This window comes from Pseudophryne corroboree, chromosome 2, assembly GCF_028390025.1.
Source record: "Pseudophryne corroboree isolate aPseCor3 chromosome 2, aPseCor3.hap2, whole genome shotgun sequence".
Lineage (NCBI taxonomy): Eukaryota > Metazoa > Chordata > Amphibia > Anura > Myobatrachidae > Pseudophryne > Pseudophryne corroboree.
Window position 1 is genome coordinate 699828392 of NC_086445.1, and position 19263 is coordinate 699847654.

Here is a 19263-nt window from a genome sequence, read left to right on the forward strand (position 1 = left end):
ACAGTTTAACAAACCAATCATTTCAGCAACAAGGACTGCCACACTTGTAGCTGAAATGACTGGCTTGTTTGTGCCCCCAAAAAACAAGCTACTAACTGCCTTAAAGCAGCAGTTCTACAGTGTCAAGAAGATGTCATCGCCATTGCCATCCTCACCCTCATCAGTGTGTACATCCTCATCATCATCATCATCATCATCATCACCACACAATATTAATTCATCCCTACTGGAATCCACCATTACAGATGTCTCTGTATTTCAATGTAATTGCTGGAAAAGTTCTTCCTTGTAAAATTTCCAGTTCATTTTGATGAACATCATCTTTTCCACATTTTGAGGAAGTAGCTTCCTACGCCGTTCACTCACAATGTTCCCAACTGTGCTGAAAACTCTCTTCAAGTACACACTGGAGGGTGGGCAGCTTAAGTAATACAAAGTCAATTTGTACAAGTGCCTCCATATTGACTTTTTTTTCCTTCCAGTACACATAGGGACTCTGTGACATGTCTACTTTTATGGTGTATCATTAAAATAATCCTCCACCATTCTTTGGATGGAGACTGTATCAGATGGAGTTACGGTAGAAGTGTCACTAATACTGGCCAATTCATTTAGACCCGACCAGATGTCAAAATGTTGTTTTGACTGATCTACATCCCCACTAGGTCTTTTGGGAAAATTAGTTTTTTCCTGGCTGTTTCGGAAGAAACTGAAGAAGGAGATGTCTCAGGAGCTGATAACTTGCTCACCAGGAGCTCTCTGCATCTCTTAAGATCTGTGTCAGTTGGAAAGAAAGACACAGCTTACGACTTGAACATAGAATTAAGCATGGTTGCCAAAATGTAGTGATACGATTTCAAGATATTGGCAACCCTTGGATCCTGGTGAAGTGAAAAAAAGGACTTGATCTACAAGTCCGGCATATTTTGCGGATTTGCCTTGTTTTATCTCCTCCTTCAATTTCTCTACTTGTTTTTCCAAAAACCTAATTAAGGGAACCACCTGGCTCAAGCTAGCAGTATCAGAACTCATTTCACAGGTGGCTATTTCGAAGGGTTTGAGCACCAACTTGTCCCACACTGCGTGGAGTCAGATCGCTTTCACACATGGTACTATACTTTGGTGTACTGGGGTGCAGTGCACACAACAAAAACAATGTAAACAGCAAACAAGATTTTTGTTTTTTGGGGGGACGCAGCTTGTCCCACACTGTGTGGAGTCAGACCGCTTTCACACACGCACTGTGAGCGAAGAGGGTGGGGCCTGTGTAGTCACTGCAGTATCACTGTGATGGAATTATGGGACTAATCACTGGACACAGTGACAGCACCAAAGCCCCTTATATGGACCGTGACAGCACCAAAAAACCCACTAGCTGTGCTGGACACAATGACTGACAGCCCCTTAGATGTACACTACTGACTGACAGTCTCTTATGCACACTACTACACTGACTGACACAGCCCCTCATGTACACTACTACACTGACTGACACAGTCTCTTTTGTACACTATCCTACACTGAACAGCGACGGACTGGTCCTCCGTTTTGGGCCGGGCTTCTGTGAACGCACGCGCATGTCACGGGGGGGCATTGTCACAATGTACGGGGAGTGCCACGAGTCATGGGGGCGTGGACTTGTGGCACCCCCCACATTTCTATGATGACGCCATGAGTCCGGGGGGAGTGCCCCCGACCCCATACCATGGAGACTGGGGAGGCAGCTAAACCAGAGAGCCGGAGGCTGTGCTGCGCGTGGCCTTCCCAACTCTTTATGGGACCAGACCAGCCCAACTGCCCATCGGCCCTTCTGGCATGTGCACTGACTGACACAGCCTCATTATACCACTGACTGACACAGCCCCACAGACAGCCCCTGATGGACACTGACTGACAGCCCCACAGACAACTCCAGATGGACACTCTGACTGACAGCCCCACAGACAGCCCCTGATAGACACTCTGGCTGACAGCCCCTCAGACAGCCCCTGATGAATACTCTGACAGACAGCCCCACAAACAGCCCGTGATGGACACTCTGACTGACACAGCCCCTGATGGACACTCTGACAGCCTGCCTTAAAAGGACTCAGACTGACAGTGCACAACACAGCAGGGTTCCTCGCAGCTTGGAAGTATGCAGTGAAATGGCGCTGAGCCCCAGGACGCCGAGCCTTTATAGACTTGAAGATTCACGAGAATCCGATGCGGGATGATGACGTTCGGCCTCTTCCAGGATCCCGAGCCTTGTGGGAACTTCGCGAGCCGGTCTCGTGAATGGATCGGGGGGCTGTGTTCAGAGAAGTTATGATTTCCTGAAATCCGAACCGCTCATCTCTAATTTATACCCTTGGGTTTCATCTGATTGGTTGCTCCCCGCTGATGCTGGCCATTGGTGCTTAGTGAAAGGAGGCCTGGAGAGGCAAACGGGTGCTGGAACTGGAGACACAGAAGAGTTCTGGAGCTGGAGAGACACTGGGTGGGCTGGAAAAACAGAAGGGTGCTGGAGCTGCAGACAGAAGAGTTCTGGAGCTAGACAGACACGGGGGAGCTGGAAAGACAAGGGCGCTGAAGCTGGAGATTCATTGGGGAGAGACACAAGGAGGCTGGATTTGGTGAGATAGACCTGTATTTAGGATGCCCCCCTGGGCCCATTCTGAAACACTAAACACACAAACACCTTCACAGCACACTAAACACACAAGATGGAGGGAAAGCAGGAGAACAAGCAGCCTCACACTTTTCAATAACTGACACAGATAGAAAGAACATACAAGAGTTTTAAATATCATCTCTTTTACGCCAGTATCAGGTGTCACATAGGAATAACACATTAAATTAGTGAAAATTAAAATTGCGTGATGGTGCTCAGTCTTGCTGGTTGTCATTTCGTACTTTCCCAGAGATAGGATAATCCTATTAGAGAGGGAAATTTGAAAGTCAAAAATTGGGAAACAAGTTTGTACCAGGGCCAGTTTAATAATAGGGTGGATGGAGCTCCAGCTCGATGCCTCCCCTTAAAATAAGCCCATCATTATGATAGTATGATTATGACAAACCATCAGGTGGCCACACAGTTGGCCATAAATCATAAGGGTTAAAATTGTATTTCTATTCTCACAAAATGATGCAATTTTTTGCTTTTACACATTGAGGGACACAGCACTGGTCACACTCACACAGAACTGGTCACAGTTCCTCTGCTTCTCACAATAGGCCCTTGAACAGTTTCAGCCCCAGGCCCATATGGCCTTAAATCCGGCTCTAGTTTGTGCACTGTTTTTGCAGTACCTTCAATAGGCATATGCATTCTTGTCATAAAGTCCTCATGTTAAGGATTCAAAGGTTTATAGGTTACTGCAGAATTGCATCACCAACGGTTATAATGGTCACCTATTATTATTGATGCTGAAATATTACATGACATAGATGATTTTTTTTTTTTTTAAAGGCATTTGTTATAATACAGATCTGATTATGGTTGATGAAAGTTTAATTGCAGGGTACCATGGAAAAAAGAAGAAGACACATTCTCAGGGGACTTGTACAACCAAATACAAGGCCATTCCCAATCATTCTATTTGTTTTTTGTTTTTTCAATATTAATTTTGTTTAAAACATCCTGTCCAAAATGCTTTTCTTCTGAAGATTTCAACCCCTAAACCAGAGGTTCCCAAACCCAGTCCTCAAGGCACTCAAACATTCTGGGTTTTAAGGATATCCATGCACAGGTGATTTAATTAGTATTTCAGTCAATTTGATTTTGCCATCTTAGCATCGATATCTTTAAAACCCTCTGCCCTAAACATCGATTAAGACCGTATAAGACTAGAGTTTGTTTAGCAATGCACAATATAAACAGTTATATTATATGCCATTGTTTGTTCTGGCAGATAGATTTATCAGAAGGATGAAGTGTAGACACTGAGAAAAAAAAAGACTCATATGAAAGAAATAGGTGGTTCATCATGCCCTACGGGCGCTCTTCACACCGTCGTAAGGGCCTACACCCCCTTAACCCTTGTACGCCCTTGTGGTGTGCAATATTTTTATTATATGGAGTATTACCTTCAATCATAGTTTTGTGAGTAATTAAATAATGCATGGACAAAGGACGTGCGATGGTTAAGGGGCCGTAGCCACTTGCAACGGCGTGAACAGCGCACACAGGGCCCGATGAATCACCTAGAAGGTGCTGTGGTTGGGGGAGTGGCAGGTGCGGGGGAGACGCGGATGGGGAGGGGGGCCGGGTGCTGTGGGTGGGGGAGGGGTGGTTGCGGAGGTGCCACGGGTGTGGGAGGGGCGGGTGAGGTGGTGCGTTGGGTGGGGGAGGGGCGGGTGCATGGGTGCCACGGGTGTGGGTCTAGAGCCACCGCGGGTGGGGGAGGAGTGGTTGCGGGGGTGCCGCGGGTGGAGGAGGGGCAGTTGCGGTGGTGCCGCAGGTGGGGAAGGGGCGGGTATGGCGGTGCTGCAGATGGGGGAAGTGGTCCATAGCCAACACAGATGGGGTTTGGGGGTGCTGTGGGTGGGGCGGCTGCGGAGGTGCCGCGGGTGTGGGAGGGGCAGGTGCGGTGGTGCCGTGGGTGGGGGAGGGGTGGGGGCCGTGGGTGGGGGCCGTGGGTGGGGGCCGTGGGGGGGCGGTGCCACTGCGGGTGGGGGAGGGGCGGTGTGGGGGTGATGTGGATGAGGCCTGGGGGTACTGCGAGTGGGGGAGGGGCGGGTAGTGCTTCTCCTGCTTCTCCTCCTGTAAGCAGCTAAGTTGCTTTCCTCTCTTTGGTAGTGGCTCTCCCAAAGACTCGCACAGCAGCCAAGTAGCCAGTCACTATTGTTAGCGCCGGTGTCCAAACGTGCCGCATTACAGGGAAGATGCACTCAATAAACTAAAGCTCCCAGCAGCCCTTAGCACCGGAATGCTCCGGCGCTAAGGGCTGCTGGGAGCTGTAGTTTATTTAGTGTGTACTTCCCTGTAATGCGGCGCGTTGGAACACCGGCGCTAACAATAGTGGCTGGCTGTCAGAACTGACTGACTTGCTGAATCAATGTAAAAGGTGAGAGGGCTGTGCAGTGTCAGTGACACTGCACACCCACTGCACCGCACAGCACTGTCACCTTTTACATTGATTCAGCGTCCAGACATGACCCTCCGCGATGTCACCCACTCTATCCGTTACATTAGCCATCTCGAGGCTTCCAGGCCGGCAGGCCAGCTGCTGTGTTGCGGAGTCAGGGCCTCTGGGGATCTGGGTGCGGCTGTGGTGGGGAGACAATTCTGTGACATCACCCGCAGAGGAGGCTCCAGGGCTCAGAGAGTATGCGGCACAGGGAGGGCTATGAAAGACTTCCGCTGCACGACTTTCATACACATCTTATGCCGGTGGCCACTGCAGCTTTTGTTCCACCTGCGCCGCGGCTAGGGAGTGGGGATTGTTGATGCCGGAGGGGGCAGGCAGACTGGCAGCAGGATTTACTGAAGATCCTGTAACCCATTTCCTGATAAGAAAACCAGGAAACTTCAAGTGTATTAACTGTACTACTTGTCAGTATCTGGAGACAGGGGCGTCCTTTGCTCACCCGCGTTCGGGGAAAATGTATAACATTAGATATCTGATAACCTGCTCCAGTACTCATGTTGTCTACTACATTAGATGCCCTTGTGACCTTATGTATGTAGGTAAAATTATACGGAGCTTTAAGGAGAGGATGGCGGCACACCGGTCTAGCATCAGAAAAGCATTTGACACTTCTGTAACTAGTACCAGTATAGCTAAAATTAATGATTTACTGGTGGCAAGGCACTTTCGTGACTTCCACCACAATTTAGCTACGTAAAGATATAAAATGATCGATTGGGTACCCCATGTTAAAGAGGGGGCAATAGGGACAAAATGCTCCTTCAGCGTGAAATAAAGTGGATTTATACGCTACAAACCGTACAACCTTTTGGTCTTATTGAACAGTTATCTTTACAGAAGCTTCCTTGGGGTTTAGAGTTAATACTATTTCAGATTGACTAATTATTGATAATTATTAATTATTATTATGCACTTTATAGTATATGTAATACTCCAGATATTTTATAGAATTTGATGCTGCTGAGTGAGTAATATATAACTAGATAGAGCTGTTTAGAGTTATCTTACATTAACTACCGGTACTTCTATTGTGTATATAAACTACTTTTCTATTCTACATTGTACAGAGCGCTGTCCTGTTGAATGTAAAATGCGTTGTTATGGTGATGGTGTAAACACAAGTTCAGCCTTTCCTTCTCCGGCTGGCTTGCTGATGACGCGGGTATGAGGTCTCTTCCGGTGACGTCGGCGGGACCAAGCCGGGAAGCGGGCATGAACGAACCTTAGCACTTGGGTGACTTATATAAGGTATGTAATTTGAAAGTTTGTATGTTTGTCCTGACGACGGAGATTAAAGGTCTCCGAAACGTTGACCGTTACCGCATTTAACCCGCTGTTTACTGAGTGCCATTTATTTTAATCCTCCTGTATAACTTCTGAATTCGGGCACCGGGGGCTGTTGCTGATTGTCTAGAGTGCCGGACCTTTTCGTGAGTTTTATATATGTATCTATATGTATCTATATCTATCTATATATCTATCTATATATCTATCTATCTATATCTATATATATCTATATATATATATATATATCTTCTTCCCCTACATACACCACAGTCTGTGTCTCCCTTCTTTCCACACACCCCACTGTTTGTCTCTCTCCAATGACTCCATGCTGCATTCCCAGCTCCCCCACCCCATGCCAAAGCCTTGTATCCCCTCACCAATCTACCCTTTCTACGGGGAGAGACTTCCCAGTATCCACACCTGAACACTGCACAGCAGGAACCATGTGGCCCTTACACCACACCAGAAGAAGCCGGCGCAGGGCACGGGAATCCTGGCCAATGGAGCTGCTGCCATGTCCTGTACCTGCCTGCAACAGTGTCGGACTCGGACACTCATGCCGCACAGTCACTGTGTGTAAAAGGCTCCTGTCACTCAGAGGTTACGCCCACACCGCCTACAGCTTGCTGCCCTATTTGGACAAGACAGTTCACATCCCTGCTGGGCACTGAGCAGCTTATACTTGGGGCCCCTCTGATCCTTGGGGCCCGGTACAGGTGTCCCCTTTGACCCCCCCCATCCCCGTTGCCGGCCCTTGGTATATGCAGACACAGCGCACTGGTGGCCCTATTTCTGCAGAATTGTACTAGCCCAGAGGGCAGATGGCACCCTGCTCCCCGGCCCAATCTGCCACTGACAGGCAGAGCCATATTCATGAAGTCCATGCGAAAGGTGCAGCTTGCTAGTTGCTGGAGAGAAAAGCCAGACTTATCTATAGAACCAGAGGCCAGAACGCCAAGTCCTGATAGGTCATTTTGACAGCAATGCAGGTGAGATAGTTGGTTCCACAATGTGTAATTAGAATTTACAGAGCAGTGATAACTCTAAATCAGAAAGCGCTCAAACCATGGTTTTGGACATATGGATAATATACATGTCTATGGTGAATAAACAAACTTGCTCTTATATTATTGTTTAAGGATATTAAACAAAACTGATGAGTTAGTGTATATTAGCTAAAAAATAGCACAGTTTAGAAAGGTGACACTCCAAAACTGTACTGCTGCACATTTCATTTTAGAAAATACTATAAAAGCGAGACTGTCCACTTTTCCTTTCTCCCCTTTATTCCTTGGAGTATATATACTGAAGGTCGATTTTAAGCAAGTTTAAATCAATCTAAATTGATATTGTGATTCAGGGGCTATGACTCACATTTACTAGCATTAAAAAAAATCGATATAAAAAAAACTGTAAGTAAATGTACTTTTTAGCCCCTAATCTAAACATCAATTTAGATCAATTTAAAATCAAAGTTGGTAAATATAACTCCTTGGCCAATATTTACTAATATTCGTGTTTGAGTCGGTTTGTGTAGTGTTTTAACTCGTTTTGTATCGGGTGCATTTTCATGCAACTTTTTGAAACTATGGCCCTCATTCCGAGTTGTTCGCTCGGTATTTTTCATCGCATCGCAGTGAAAATCCGCTTAGTACGCATGCGCAAAGTTCGCACTGCGACTGCGCCAAGTAACTTTACTATGAATAAAGTATTTTTACTCACGGCTTTTTCTTCGCTCCGGCGATCGTAATGTGATTGACAGGAAATGGGTGTTACTGGGCGGAAACACGGCGTTTCAGGGGCGTGTGGCTGAAAACGCTACCGTTTCCGGAAAAAACGCAGGAGTGGCCGGAGAAACGGTGGGAGTGCCTGGCCGAACGCTGGGTGTGTTTGTGACGTCAACCAGGAACGACAAGCACTGAACTGATCGCACAGGCAGAGTAAGTCTGGAGCTACTCTGAAACTGCTAAGTAGTTAGTAATCGCAATATTGCGAATACATCGGTCGCAATTTTAAGAAGCTAAGATTCACTCCCAGTAGGCGGCGGCTTAGCGTGTGTAACTCTGCTAAATTCGCCTTGCGACCGATCAACTCGGAATGAGGGCCTATATACGCAAAGTCACGAAGCAGTCGACTTTATGGTTTTCGTGTTTTCCGATGTCGATGCCAGTCGTTTTTTTTTGGCACATTTACGGCCGTCATTGTTGTTTGCGTACGTGTTTTTGTTGTTTTTGCTGGTTTATTTTCTAAGTTAAACGCGGCAGGGTTTTTTTTAAACCCCGGCCGCATTTTCATTTTTAGTTTTGTTTTTCATCCCCGTCCATGATTGGTTGTGTTTCAGATGTAGGAGTGTCTGTGCGCAACCATATAAATACGCCCCAAACCGTCCGCACCTCGTGGGTTTAGTTAGTGGTGAGGAGGGAGGTTGTGCTGTGGAGGTAGGTGAGTTTTTGGTTTGGTGAGGAGTGTTGTTTGCGATTTCTGAGTGTAGTATTGTGTTTGAAAGTAGTCTTGTCATTCTTGTAGTATTGTTTTTTGTGGTTTTGTCTAATTTTTTGTCCAAGTATTTTTTATTTATAGTCCCTTGTCAGTGTGTGTGTGTGTGTGTGTGTGTGTGTGTGTGTGTGTGTGTGTGTGTGTGTGTGATTTGTGCAGTGGTAGTGGAGGAGTGTGTTGTTTGTATTTTTTTTCTGTGTTAAGTGTTTAGACACACAATTATGTGTGACTCAGAGGTGGGTGAGGTGGAGGGAGTGAGTGAGGGGGAGGAGGTCGGTCAGGTGGAGGAGGTGAGTGTGAGTGAGGTTAGTGAGGTGGAGGAGGTGGGTGAGGTTGCTGCAGCAGCCTCAAGTGACAGTGATAGTGACAGTCAGAGAGCTCCGCAGCCACGCACCACTACTAAGACTGGGCGGAATGTCAAGTTTAGTTATGCAGAAAATGTGGCATTGGTGCGGGAGCTGAGGAAGTATCAGTGGCAGCTATTTGGGCCTGAGTCCGCCAAGGTGCCAACACGGAAGAAGACGGTGTTGTGGGCGAAAATTGTTGCTGCTGTCAATAGTGAGGGGGTGGTCAAGCGGACGGAGGACACGTGCCGCAAACAGTACTATGACATAAAGCAACGTGTCAAGTCCAAAATGGCCAAGGAGGCGAAGTCGGCTCGAAAAACCGGTGGTGGGCAGCCCTATATTGCAAGATATCTGGTGTATGAGGAGCCTATGCGGAGTGTAATGCCTCCTGAAGTAGTCTCTGCAACCCATGTCCGGGATTCAGATAGGCCCAGGAAGAATGGTGAGCATGTGTATTTGCATTAACATTCTATGACCTTACTTCTTTTTTTTTTTCTTTTTTTTTTTCAAATGTGTGTCATGTGACATTGCATATTACTCCCATCTTCAAGTGTGTGTCAGCAAAAAAAAAATTTTTGGTAATGTTTTCTACAAAAGCCAATGTAACATCTTACTTTATTGTATGTCATGTGTTTTTTTTCTGTATATTTTCCATGTGTAGTTTGGACTTGGTGTGTCATTGAATTGTCCAGCAATAATGTTTTCCTTTTGCAGATTTTTAAGTTTTTAATTTGGACTATGTTTTATATTTAGGTTATCCATGTGCAATGTTGCAAAAACAGTGGTTGTCATGTTAGAGGCTGGAGTAGTGGGAAGTGGCTTAGAAACCACTTACATGTGTACTGTCATTATTACTGAATGTAATAATTTAAAAAAAAAAAAACACTATTTGTTTGCTCAGTTTGAGTCTGTATTTGTACCCTGACACAACACTGCAGTCTAATTTTTTTTATTTTTTTTTATTTTTTTGGGGGGTTATTGTTTTTTTGGCTCATATAGTGGTAATGTGTGTTTGGAGTGCCACATCACAGAGCAATTTCTATATCGCATCTGTAAATTTTTTCCTTTCATTACAAAATGAAGATGTGTGTGTTTTTGGTTGTTAGTGTATGTATTTTTACTTGTGTCCTATGTCTGTGTCCTGTACATGTTTTCCTGTGTTGCACTTTCCATAGTGCATATGGCTATTGGACAATGTTTATTGTTTTATGTAGTGGTTTTTTGGTTTACAGTCCTTATGTTTTTTTTTTTTAAATAAAACAAGCATTTTTTAAAGAATTAATGTTTATAAGCATAATGGGTGGATCTACCAACAATAGCATGAATACATGAGATTTTATTTTGGTTTTACAGTGTTGTAAAAAAGTAGTACTGGTCATCCTGCAGTAACTCCCATGACATCTGATGATGATGACGCTGCGGAAGCAGGTAAAGTGTCCATTGTAGTATAGGGTATGTTTGTAAAGGAATGGCCATAACAAAATGTAATTTCAATACTAGGTCCATCAAAAGAAGTCTGGAGCAGCAGAAGTCGGACTTCTGTAACACACCACCAAAAAAAACATGTGGCAGCAAAGAAAGCAAGGTCTGATGTCCAGGGCCAACCACAGCAGGCTACCCCGCCATGAAGATTATCGACAGTATGTTCGGTCCCCCCACTCCAAATTTTGGACACACCTCCAAGACGTGAACCACACTCCCCTCATCTTGATTGTGAGTATCAAACTGAAATAAATGTAATACATTTCAGATCGTAATAAAACTTTTACTTAAACGCATTATGTCAAAACACATCAAAATCTGATATACTTACCGAAGTCAGTAAAACATGAAATGGAATCCTAGCAAAATGGCCTTGTCCACATCCTGTAAAGATATGTATGTCCACTTCAGCCATACAGTAGCACATTGTGTGTAAGATGCTGCAACAGAAACTCATGTTTAATTTTGGAAAATAGTAAGGTTGTTTTACAAATTTTCACATGTGTGTTTGACCTAACATTGCCAAATACATATAAAAACATTACTATGTTTGTTTTTTAAAAGCTATAAGGCAACACATTATGGATTACAATGTGTTTTTATGGTGGAGTATGTCTGATCTACAATAAAACTAATGTGTTTGTTTTCACAATGAAGTAACCAGACACATTTGCCACAAACAGGCATATGTATGTATTTAAGTTATGAGTGATGATGTTGCTAGGCAGGATATCTGAAAGCAACAGTCAATGACATGTGTTCCATGTGTAGTGATTTGTTATAATTTTTCAAACATATGGATAGCTAACGGATAATTTTTCTAAATTTCAGCTTCTAGTCCTGGTAACAGCATCCCTCCGCAACAACAGCAACACAGTGACATGGATGAGACAATCATGTTAGAAATCCAGCCATTAAGCCAAGGAATCAGGCCCCCGGCACTTGTGAGTACACCACCACAGCAAAGCACACCACCACCACAACACAGCCCAACAACACCAGTAACACAAGGCCCTGATCACGTGTTTTGGAACATTTGGGCTAGACAGCAGGCCACTAATGAAGATTGCCTGCGTAGGCAGACACAAATGTTTGCAAGCCTACCATGTCACCTCAGAAGAATAACCAGAAATATGAGTAGACAAAATGAACAAACCACGAGAATTGGCAATACCATGGAACTCATGCGTGCAGACATTACACAGGTCATGGGCAACTTACAGCGCATAATGGAAGAACAGCACAGACTAATGGAAGAACAGCACTGACAACAGCAAAGCTATATGAACATTTTTCAAAACAATCAAAAGATAAATGAAACTTTATTCCGAATTGTAGACAATCAAAATGCTGCTACACGTGAACTCAATGCCACCCTTACTAACCTCAATGAAACACTCAGATCCATGCACCAACAGCAAACAAGCAGCAGTTCTGGTACGACTACTCCAAATATCACGCCAGTGTCATCACCACCAAGACGCTCCACCAGAGCACGCCAACATGACAGTGGTAAAGGCAAAGGGCAGGACAAGCAGCCACCCCAAAAAAATTAACAAATAAACCTCACATTTTTAATTTGAGAGAAGTACATCAAAATACTTAGTAAGTGTATGTTTGTCAAAATAGATATAACACTTAGCTCCTTGACAATTTGTACAACATCATTAATTATAAGTGGTACAAACAACAACAGGAAATTTGTACGCACATTTATTCTTTACCATCTTTGAATTTTTTTGGAGGAGGGAAATGTTGTTTGAGCTGCACATAGATGTTAGCAGGAAGTAAACAGACCACTTGATTTTTTTCTAATCATTACTCTTTCTAGATTCCAATCATTCTCATATCCTGCAGACACAATAATTGGCAGCCAGGCAGAATGTCTTTAGCAGGAAGTAAACAGACCACTTGATTTTTTTCTAATCATTACTCTTTCTAGATTCCAATCATTCTCATATCCTGCAGGCAGAATAATTGGCAGCCATGCAGATTCATCCATGACCAATACAAATTACAATGTGATTGTTAACTCTTTTACCTTTCTTCTCTATACAACATTACAAGAATAACACAATTGAGTTGGCTAAAAAGGTTTTAATATGTTGTGATTGAATTTAGATAATTCAGTGCCAAAATGAATGTCATTATTGTTGGGCCATGTTTGTGTGTGTTTAAAATGAGTAATCAGTTTCTTACACATGATGCAGAAACAAAGAAATTTTACTTTAAAAAAACACACAAATAATGTGTATAATAATGTATATATGTGGCAAACTGTGTATTTACTTACAGATCAGCAAGTTTACTGCAGCAAACATTATGAAATATTTTTTTTTGGATGAGACTAAGTTTGTGTTCCTTAAATACGATGTAGCATCACACATAGGGACACATGTATTCCTCAAGGCTAACATATTATATGTGGAGGACTGTTTAATTAGGACACAGGTTCTCAAACTCGGGCCTCAGGACCCCACACAGTGCATGTTTTGCAGGTCTCCTCACAGAATCACAAGTGACATAATTAGCTCCACCTGTGAACCTTTTAAAATGTGTCTGTGAGTAATTCATACACCTGTGCTTCTACTGGGTTACCTGCAAAACATGCACTGTGTGGGGTCCTGAGGGCCGAGTTTGAGAACCTGTGCATTAGGACGTTACACACAATCATAAAGTAAAATACAAAATAAATTACTATGTGGATTATGTGTGCTTGTAATAAATTTTCAATCCAAGTTTATTAACACTTATCCAGACTTCATGCATACAACTCATAATCTGTTGTTTTGAGTTTTTAAATAAACACAATACACATGCTACATTTGTATAGCATAAAGCGAGGGTATGTTTGTATGTCTCAAGGAGACAGACACATAATGAGTAATGGTTTTTAATTGAAAAATGGGGCAACATATATTTAGCCTTACACAACAAATGAAAGAAGCAAACAAAACTTACCTTAAAAATAATGATTTATGAGGTCTTGCCTAACCTGCATCCCTACATCTGTACTCCAAGTATCACCAGATGTCTCTAATTCCTCTGCTTGCTGGCTGCTTTCTTCATCCTCCTACTCCTCAACATGTGGCAGATGTTGTTGCAAATACATGTTATGAAGAAAGCAGCAGCAGAACACAATTTGAGTCACCTTCAAGGGACTATACAACAAAAGGCCACCAGACTTATCCAGACACCGAAACCTAGATTTCAGCACACCAAAACATCTTTCTATCACATTCCGCGTGGACTTATGTGCATGATTGTAATTGTGTTCAGCAGGGGTATCAGGTCGGGACAATGGAGTTAGAAGCCAAGAGAAACAGCCATATCCTCCATCACCTAAAAGACAGATATAGTAACGTGATTCATGTTAATATACAGCAACACATAAGTAACACACTGTGGGGCAGATGTATTGACCTGGAGAAGGCATAAGGAAGTGATAAACCAGTGATATGTGCAAGGTAATAAAGGCAGCGGGCAATCTGTCCCTAAATGATCATTTACATATTGGAGCTGATTGGCTGGTGCCTTTATCACCTTGCACATATCACTGGTTTATCACTTCCTTATGCCTTCTCCAGGATAATACATCTGCCCCTGTATTTGGACAAAGTAGACACAGGCCTACACATATCAAATTACATACCCAGCAGCCACCCATCTGGCATTTGTCCATCCTCAAACTTATCAAAGAGGGATGACTGACTGAGGATGAAGGAGTCATGGCAGCCCCCAGGGTAACCAGCAACAACACTCATTATTTTGAGATTTGCATCACAAACCACCTGCACATTTGTGGAGTGCTCTAGATGACGATTAGTATAGATGTGCTGCCTGCCCCTAGGTGGTCTCAGCTGAATGTGTGTGCAATCTATGGCTCCCAGCACATTGGGCATGCCAGCCAGCTAATAGAAATCTACCCTGACGGCATGCCACTGAGACTCCTGGGTAGGGAAGCAGATTGAGGCATCGATGTGGGACTGCAAAACAGCCAACACCTGTGCGTATATTTGAAAGAAAATTAAACATGAGATTTTAGGACAGAACTGGCCACCGAGTAATTAAAACCAACCAAAAACAGAGGAGGTTGTTAGGTATACATCACCTGTGTTAATATTCTTGAAAATGAGGGCTGTGAGATTCTTATGACATCCCCAGACACAGCCTGAAAGCTGCCAGTAGCCATAAAGTGCAACACAGCCAGGAGTTTGTGCAGGCCTGAGACAGAGCGAGAGCATGCTGTCTCAGGGTCTAGGCCCAGTTTGACAAGGTCATACAGATGGAAAATGTTGTTACGATTTAGACGGAACATCTGTATGACCGTATCATCGGACAATGCGTTCAAGTTTAAATGCCCCCTAAAAAAACGAGGCCTGCGCAGCCTCCGCGGAACCTGTACAACCTGCTGACCATGTTCAGTTTCTTGGCCCTGGGTACTTACAGGCTGATGTCTGAGTCTGCGGAATTCCACAGCACACAAAATATCACTGGCCCACAGTCCTGCTGCCATTTCTGAGAGTAGGTGGATTGAAATGGGCCTAAGATCCTTTTATAGGCATCCTAATTCAGGTGTGAGTGATTTGTTAGTTGCAACACATGTAAACACTCCTGGAAAAAGCAGGTCTATTTTTTTGCCGCTTTTTTTAACGTTTCGTAAAAAATAAAGACTGCAATTGAGCACCCAGAGACTAACACCCAAATACGAATGAATAGTGAATACCCGTGTTGTATGAAATAACAGCCGCATTTGACCGATGGTCTATTCATTCGTATTGCTAAACTTTGTCATTCAAACCATTACGAATAGTCCAAACACTGCCGAGATTTGTGCTTAGTGAATTCCCGTGTTGGGACTTAGAAAAAAAAACACAAATCAGACAAACTCGATTTTTTTGTAAATATTGGCCATTGTCTCTTATCAGGACACCTGCCCTGAACCTGCTAGGTCGCCAATAACGAATGGCCGAAAATAGGATTCCTACTCATTCTATTCCAGCCACTGCATATAGCGTACGGAATAATACATTATGAAGTAAGTTGCAATTGATAGACAGCAAGAGAAGGGGTACCGTGCAGTTGGTCAATATTAAAAAACAGAAAACTGCTGGGGACCGATTGCTAATAACTTGCACTGTCTCCTTTACCAATTAACCACTGAGAACATTTTAATAATTATGCTAAATAATTAGCATACTAGTAATTTCCTATCCAAATATGACACTTTATTTAAAATGGAAACTCACTGCTCACCCTGGTATGCAATTTGTTATTTCTAAAGGGAGATTATGACAATTCTAATAAATGAGCAATAAAAATGACTAATTGGTTGATGAAATAACATAGGAATTGAGTTACTTTGACTACTTTTGATCCACACAATTATGCTACAATTAACAGAAATATGCTGCACCAAGGATCTTATATGCAGTTGGATAGTCCCCAAGCTCTTGGCTTCTCTGTCCTTTATGCTGTGCATTCCAATAACATTAATTTATTTTATCACTATGATCTGGAAAAGGCTGTGGTTCCCAAACGCAGTCCTCATGGCACCCCAAGAACCCAGGCTGTAGGTATATCCCTGCTTGTACACAAATGTTATACTCAAACCGACTGAGGTACTAATTAAGTCACATGTTCCTAAGCATGGATAGCCTTAAAACCTGGACTGTTGAGTTGCCTTGAGGACTGTGTTAGGGAACCACTGGGCTAAAGGAAAGCCTAGGTCGAGGTTGGCTTCTCCTCATCCATCTACCTGTATATTCCTTCCTGTCCTGTGCATGCAAACATATGGTGTATAGTTGTATGTGTTTGCCATGAATAGGAGGAGGAGACACATGCATTAAAAACACTTATTTGCATATATAGGCATAAATTCTTCTTCAGCTCAGATGTGTGAATTTAAATTGCCTGGACACGGGGTCAGTAAGAAGTAAAGTGATTGCATATTTATTTTCCACCTGTGGACACTGGCCGGACAACTGTGCTTGCATGGCTTTCCAGCTGCACATGCACAATGTGGAAAAGGCATCTGGATCTCCTGCAGCCCACCCTTGAATGCAAAAGGAGGATTGCATTGTTTTATGTACTGCTACAATTATTATTAAATATACTTCTGGATGAGTGGCAGAAGAAAGCCAGAAAATCTCTTCTCCAGCAGGGAGTGGGACTACTGCTGATGATGGCGCAGAGGTGACCCTTGGTAGCAAGGAAGAATCCCTACTGTATATCCAGTGAAAACTGCTCTGTGCTACAGAACTGAAAATATATGGTATAGCCAGGCCCCTCTAAGCTCTGTGGTGTTCATAGTGGTAGCGGTGGTGACCTTTGTCCAATGAGTACAGTACTTTCATTTTATTTTTTGTTGTTGCACTGTTTATTTCAAAGTGACATCACACTATAGCAAAATATATGTGGATCATGCATTCAATGCATAGAACATTTGTGTTACAACAGTGGTTCCCAAACTTTCTTGAACCACTGCGCCCTGGAGTACTGTATTAGCATTTTTTTTCAAGGTCAACAGTTTCTGAGAATTTACCTGTCAACCTTAGGTTCACTTATGTAGTGATGGACAGGTCTGCTATTCTCTTTGTGACTGGCAACCACTGTCACTGGTTTTTCCTATCACATTGACCATAAATAATTTATTTTGGTCCTGGACCACTAACTCGTGGCACCTCTGCAAGTGCCCTCCAGCAACCAGTTTGGGAGCCACTGTGTTACAAGATTATACAAACAAATCTGGTCTATCAATTTAAAGGTAATTGAATAAATTAAATTTAAATAAAAGATTTCGCTTCTGTTCCATAACAGATGGGGGATTTGCTTTGAATATCATTTACAACATTCTGAGGAGTGGTGGGGGGAGCCTAATATCTATAATGTTTATCAGATTTGGCTGTGTGCAGATGGTTATAGTCTAGTATACCAGAATACTTACTAAAGTTTGAAATAGGTAACCATCCAAATGCCGATCATGGGGACAAATTAATTGATACGAATCGAAATGAATAGATTGGTAACCTCCTTCCGTATATTAGTCATTTTGTGACAGGACTACCAAATATAGGCCCTCATTCCGAGTTGATCGGTCGCAAGGCGATTTTAGCAGAGTTACACACGCTAAGCCGCTGCCTACTGGGAGTGAATCTTAGCTTCTTAAAATTGCGACCGATGTATTCGCAATATTGCGATTACTAACTACTTAGCAATTTCAGAGTAGCTCCAGACTTACTCTGCCTGTGCGATCATTTCAGTGCTTGTCGTTCCTGGTTGACGTCACAAACACACCCAGCGTTCGCCCAGGCACTCCCACCGTTTCTCCGGCCACTCCTGCGTTTTTTCCGGAAACGGTAGCGTTTTCAGCCACACGCCCCTGAAACGCCGTGTTTCCGCCCAGTAACACCCATTTCCTGTCAATCACATTACGATCGCCGGAGCGAAGAAAAAGCCGTGAGTAAAAATACTTTCATCATAGTAAAGTTACTTGGCGCAGTCGCAGTGCGAACATTGCGCATGCGTACTAAGCGGATTTTCACTGCGATGCGATGAAAAATACCGAGCGAACAACTCGGAATGAGGGCCATAGAGCAGTTCTCCTCTTTGTCCACAATGGTGCCTAAATTGAGAGGCTGGTGTTTGGCAGATTCTGTAGAGTCTTCTAGGCAACAACTTGTATACATTTTATAGGATTTTTTCCATCCTCAAAGCCAAAATCAATGTCTTACTCTTAGCAAATGTACTAATAATTTCATGCCAAGCTTCCTCACATGGGGAATAACCTAAGCACTGCTCGTGGTTCATAATGAACAATTCACAATATATTGTATACAATGTAATGGAAATTATACCCTTTTTGATTGGATCATAGTAGCATAATTGTTGGAGTGGGGAGAGATGCCTAATTATGTGTCCTGTAAAAGTAATAGTAATATATATATATATATATATATATATATATATATAGTATCCTTGAAATCACAAGCAAGTTTGTCTGAAATAAGTATAACATCATGAGGAGATCACTTTTCTTTTTAATATCAGTAGTTCTTCTGAAACAGGAGGCAGTATCTCATAATCACATATGTTTCCCTCACAAATAGGGATGGGAATTACGTACATTTAGAATAATATTTTACATGTATATGTCATCTTCTTAGGCTGGGTACACACTTGCCGATGTCACATCAGATGTGACATCGTGCAAGATCCCCCCCCTCCCGCAAATGATAGCGTTCATACACACTGAACAATATAATTTGCTTCTCGTCAGTGATGGCATCCAGGTGCATGCCATCTTGTACAATATCTTTAGATTTCAAGTTGAAAACCTAAGATATTGTGCATCGCTAACGAGCCATGGGAGCGCGTATTGTTAACGATATACTGAATACACACTGGACGATGTGAACAACATATTGTCCGATCCACTGTATCAGACAATATATCGGGTGCATATTGCCATGGGTTTACCCAGCCTTAGACTTCAACTTAAATTGGATATAGCCAGTTCA

The 19263-nt window shown here is 43.2% G+C and overlaps 1 protein-coding gene and 1 long non-coding RNA gene across 2 annotated transcripts in view; both read right to left on the reverse strand.

Annotated features, from left to right (window-relative positions):
- PRELP (proline and arginine rich end leucine rich repeat protein) overlaps positions 1-19263 on the reverse strand; it is a 160103-nt gene that overhangs the window by 97495 nt on the left and 43345 nt on the right. The window lies entirely within an intron of this gene.
- Positions 10911-14119, reverse strand: LOC135051102 (uncharacterized). Its single transcript, XR_010242037.1, has 3 exons — positions 13706-14119; positions 11076-11184; positions 10911-10987 (listed from the first exon to the last, which is right to left on the reverse strand). It is a non-coding gene; the product is annotated as an uncharacterized LOC135051102 (long non-coding RNA).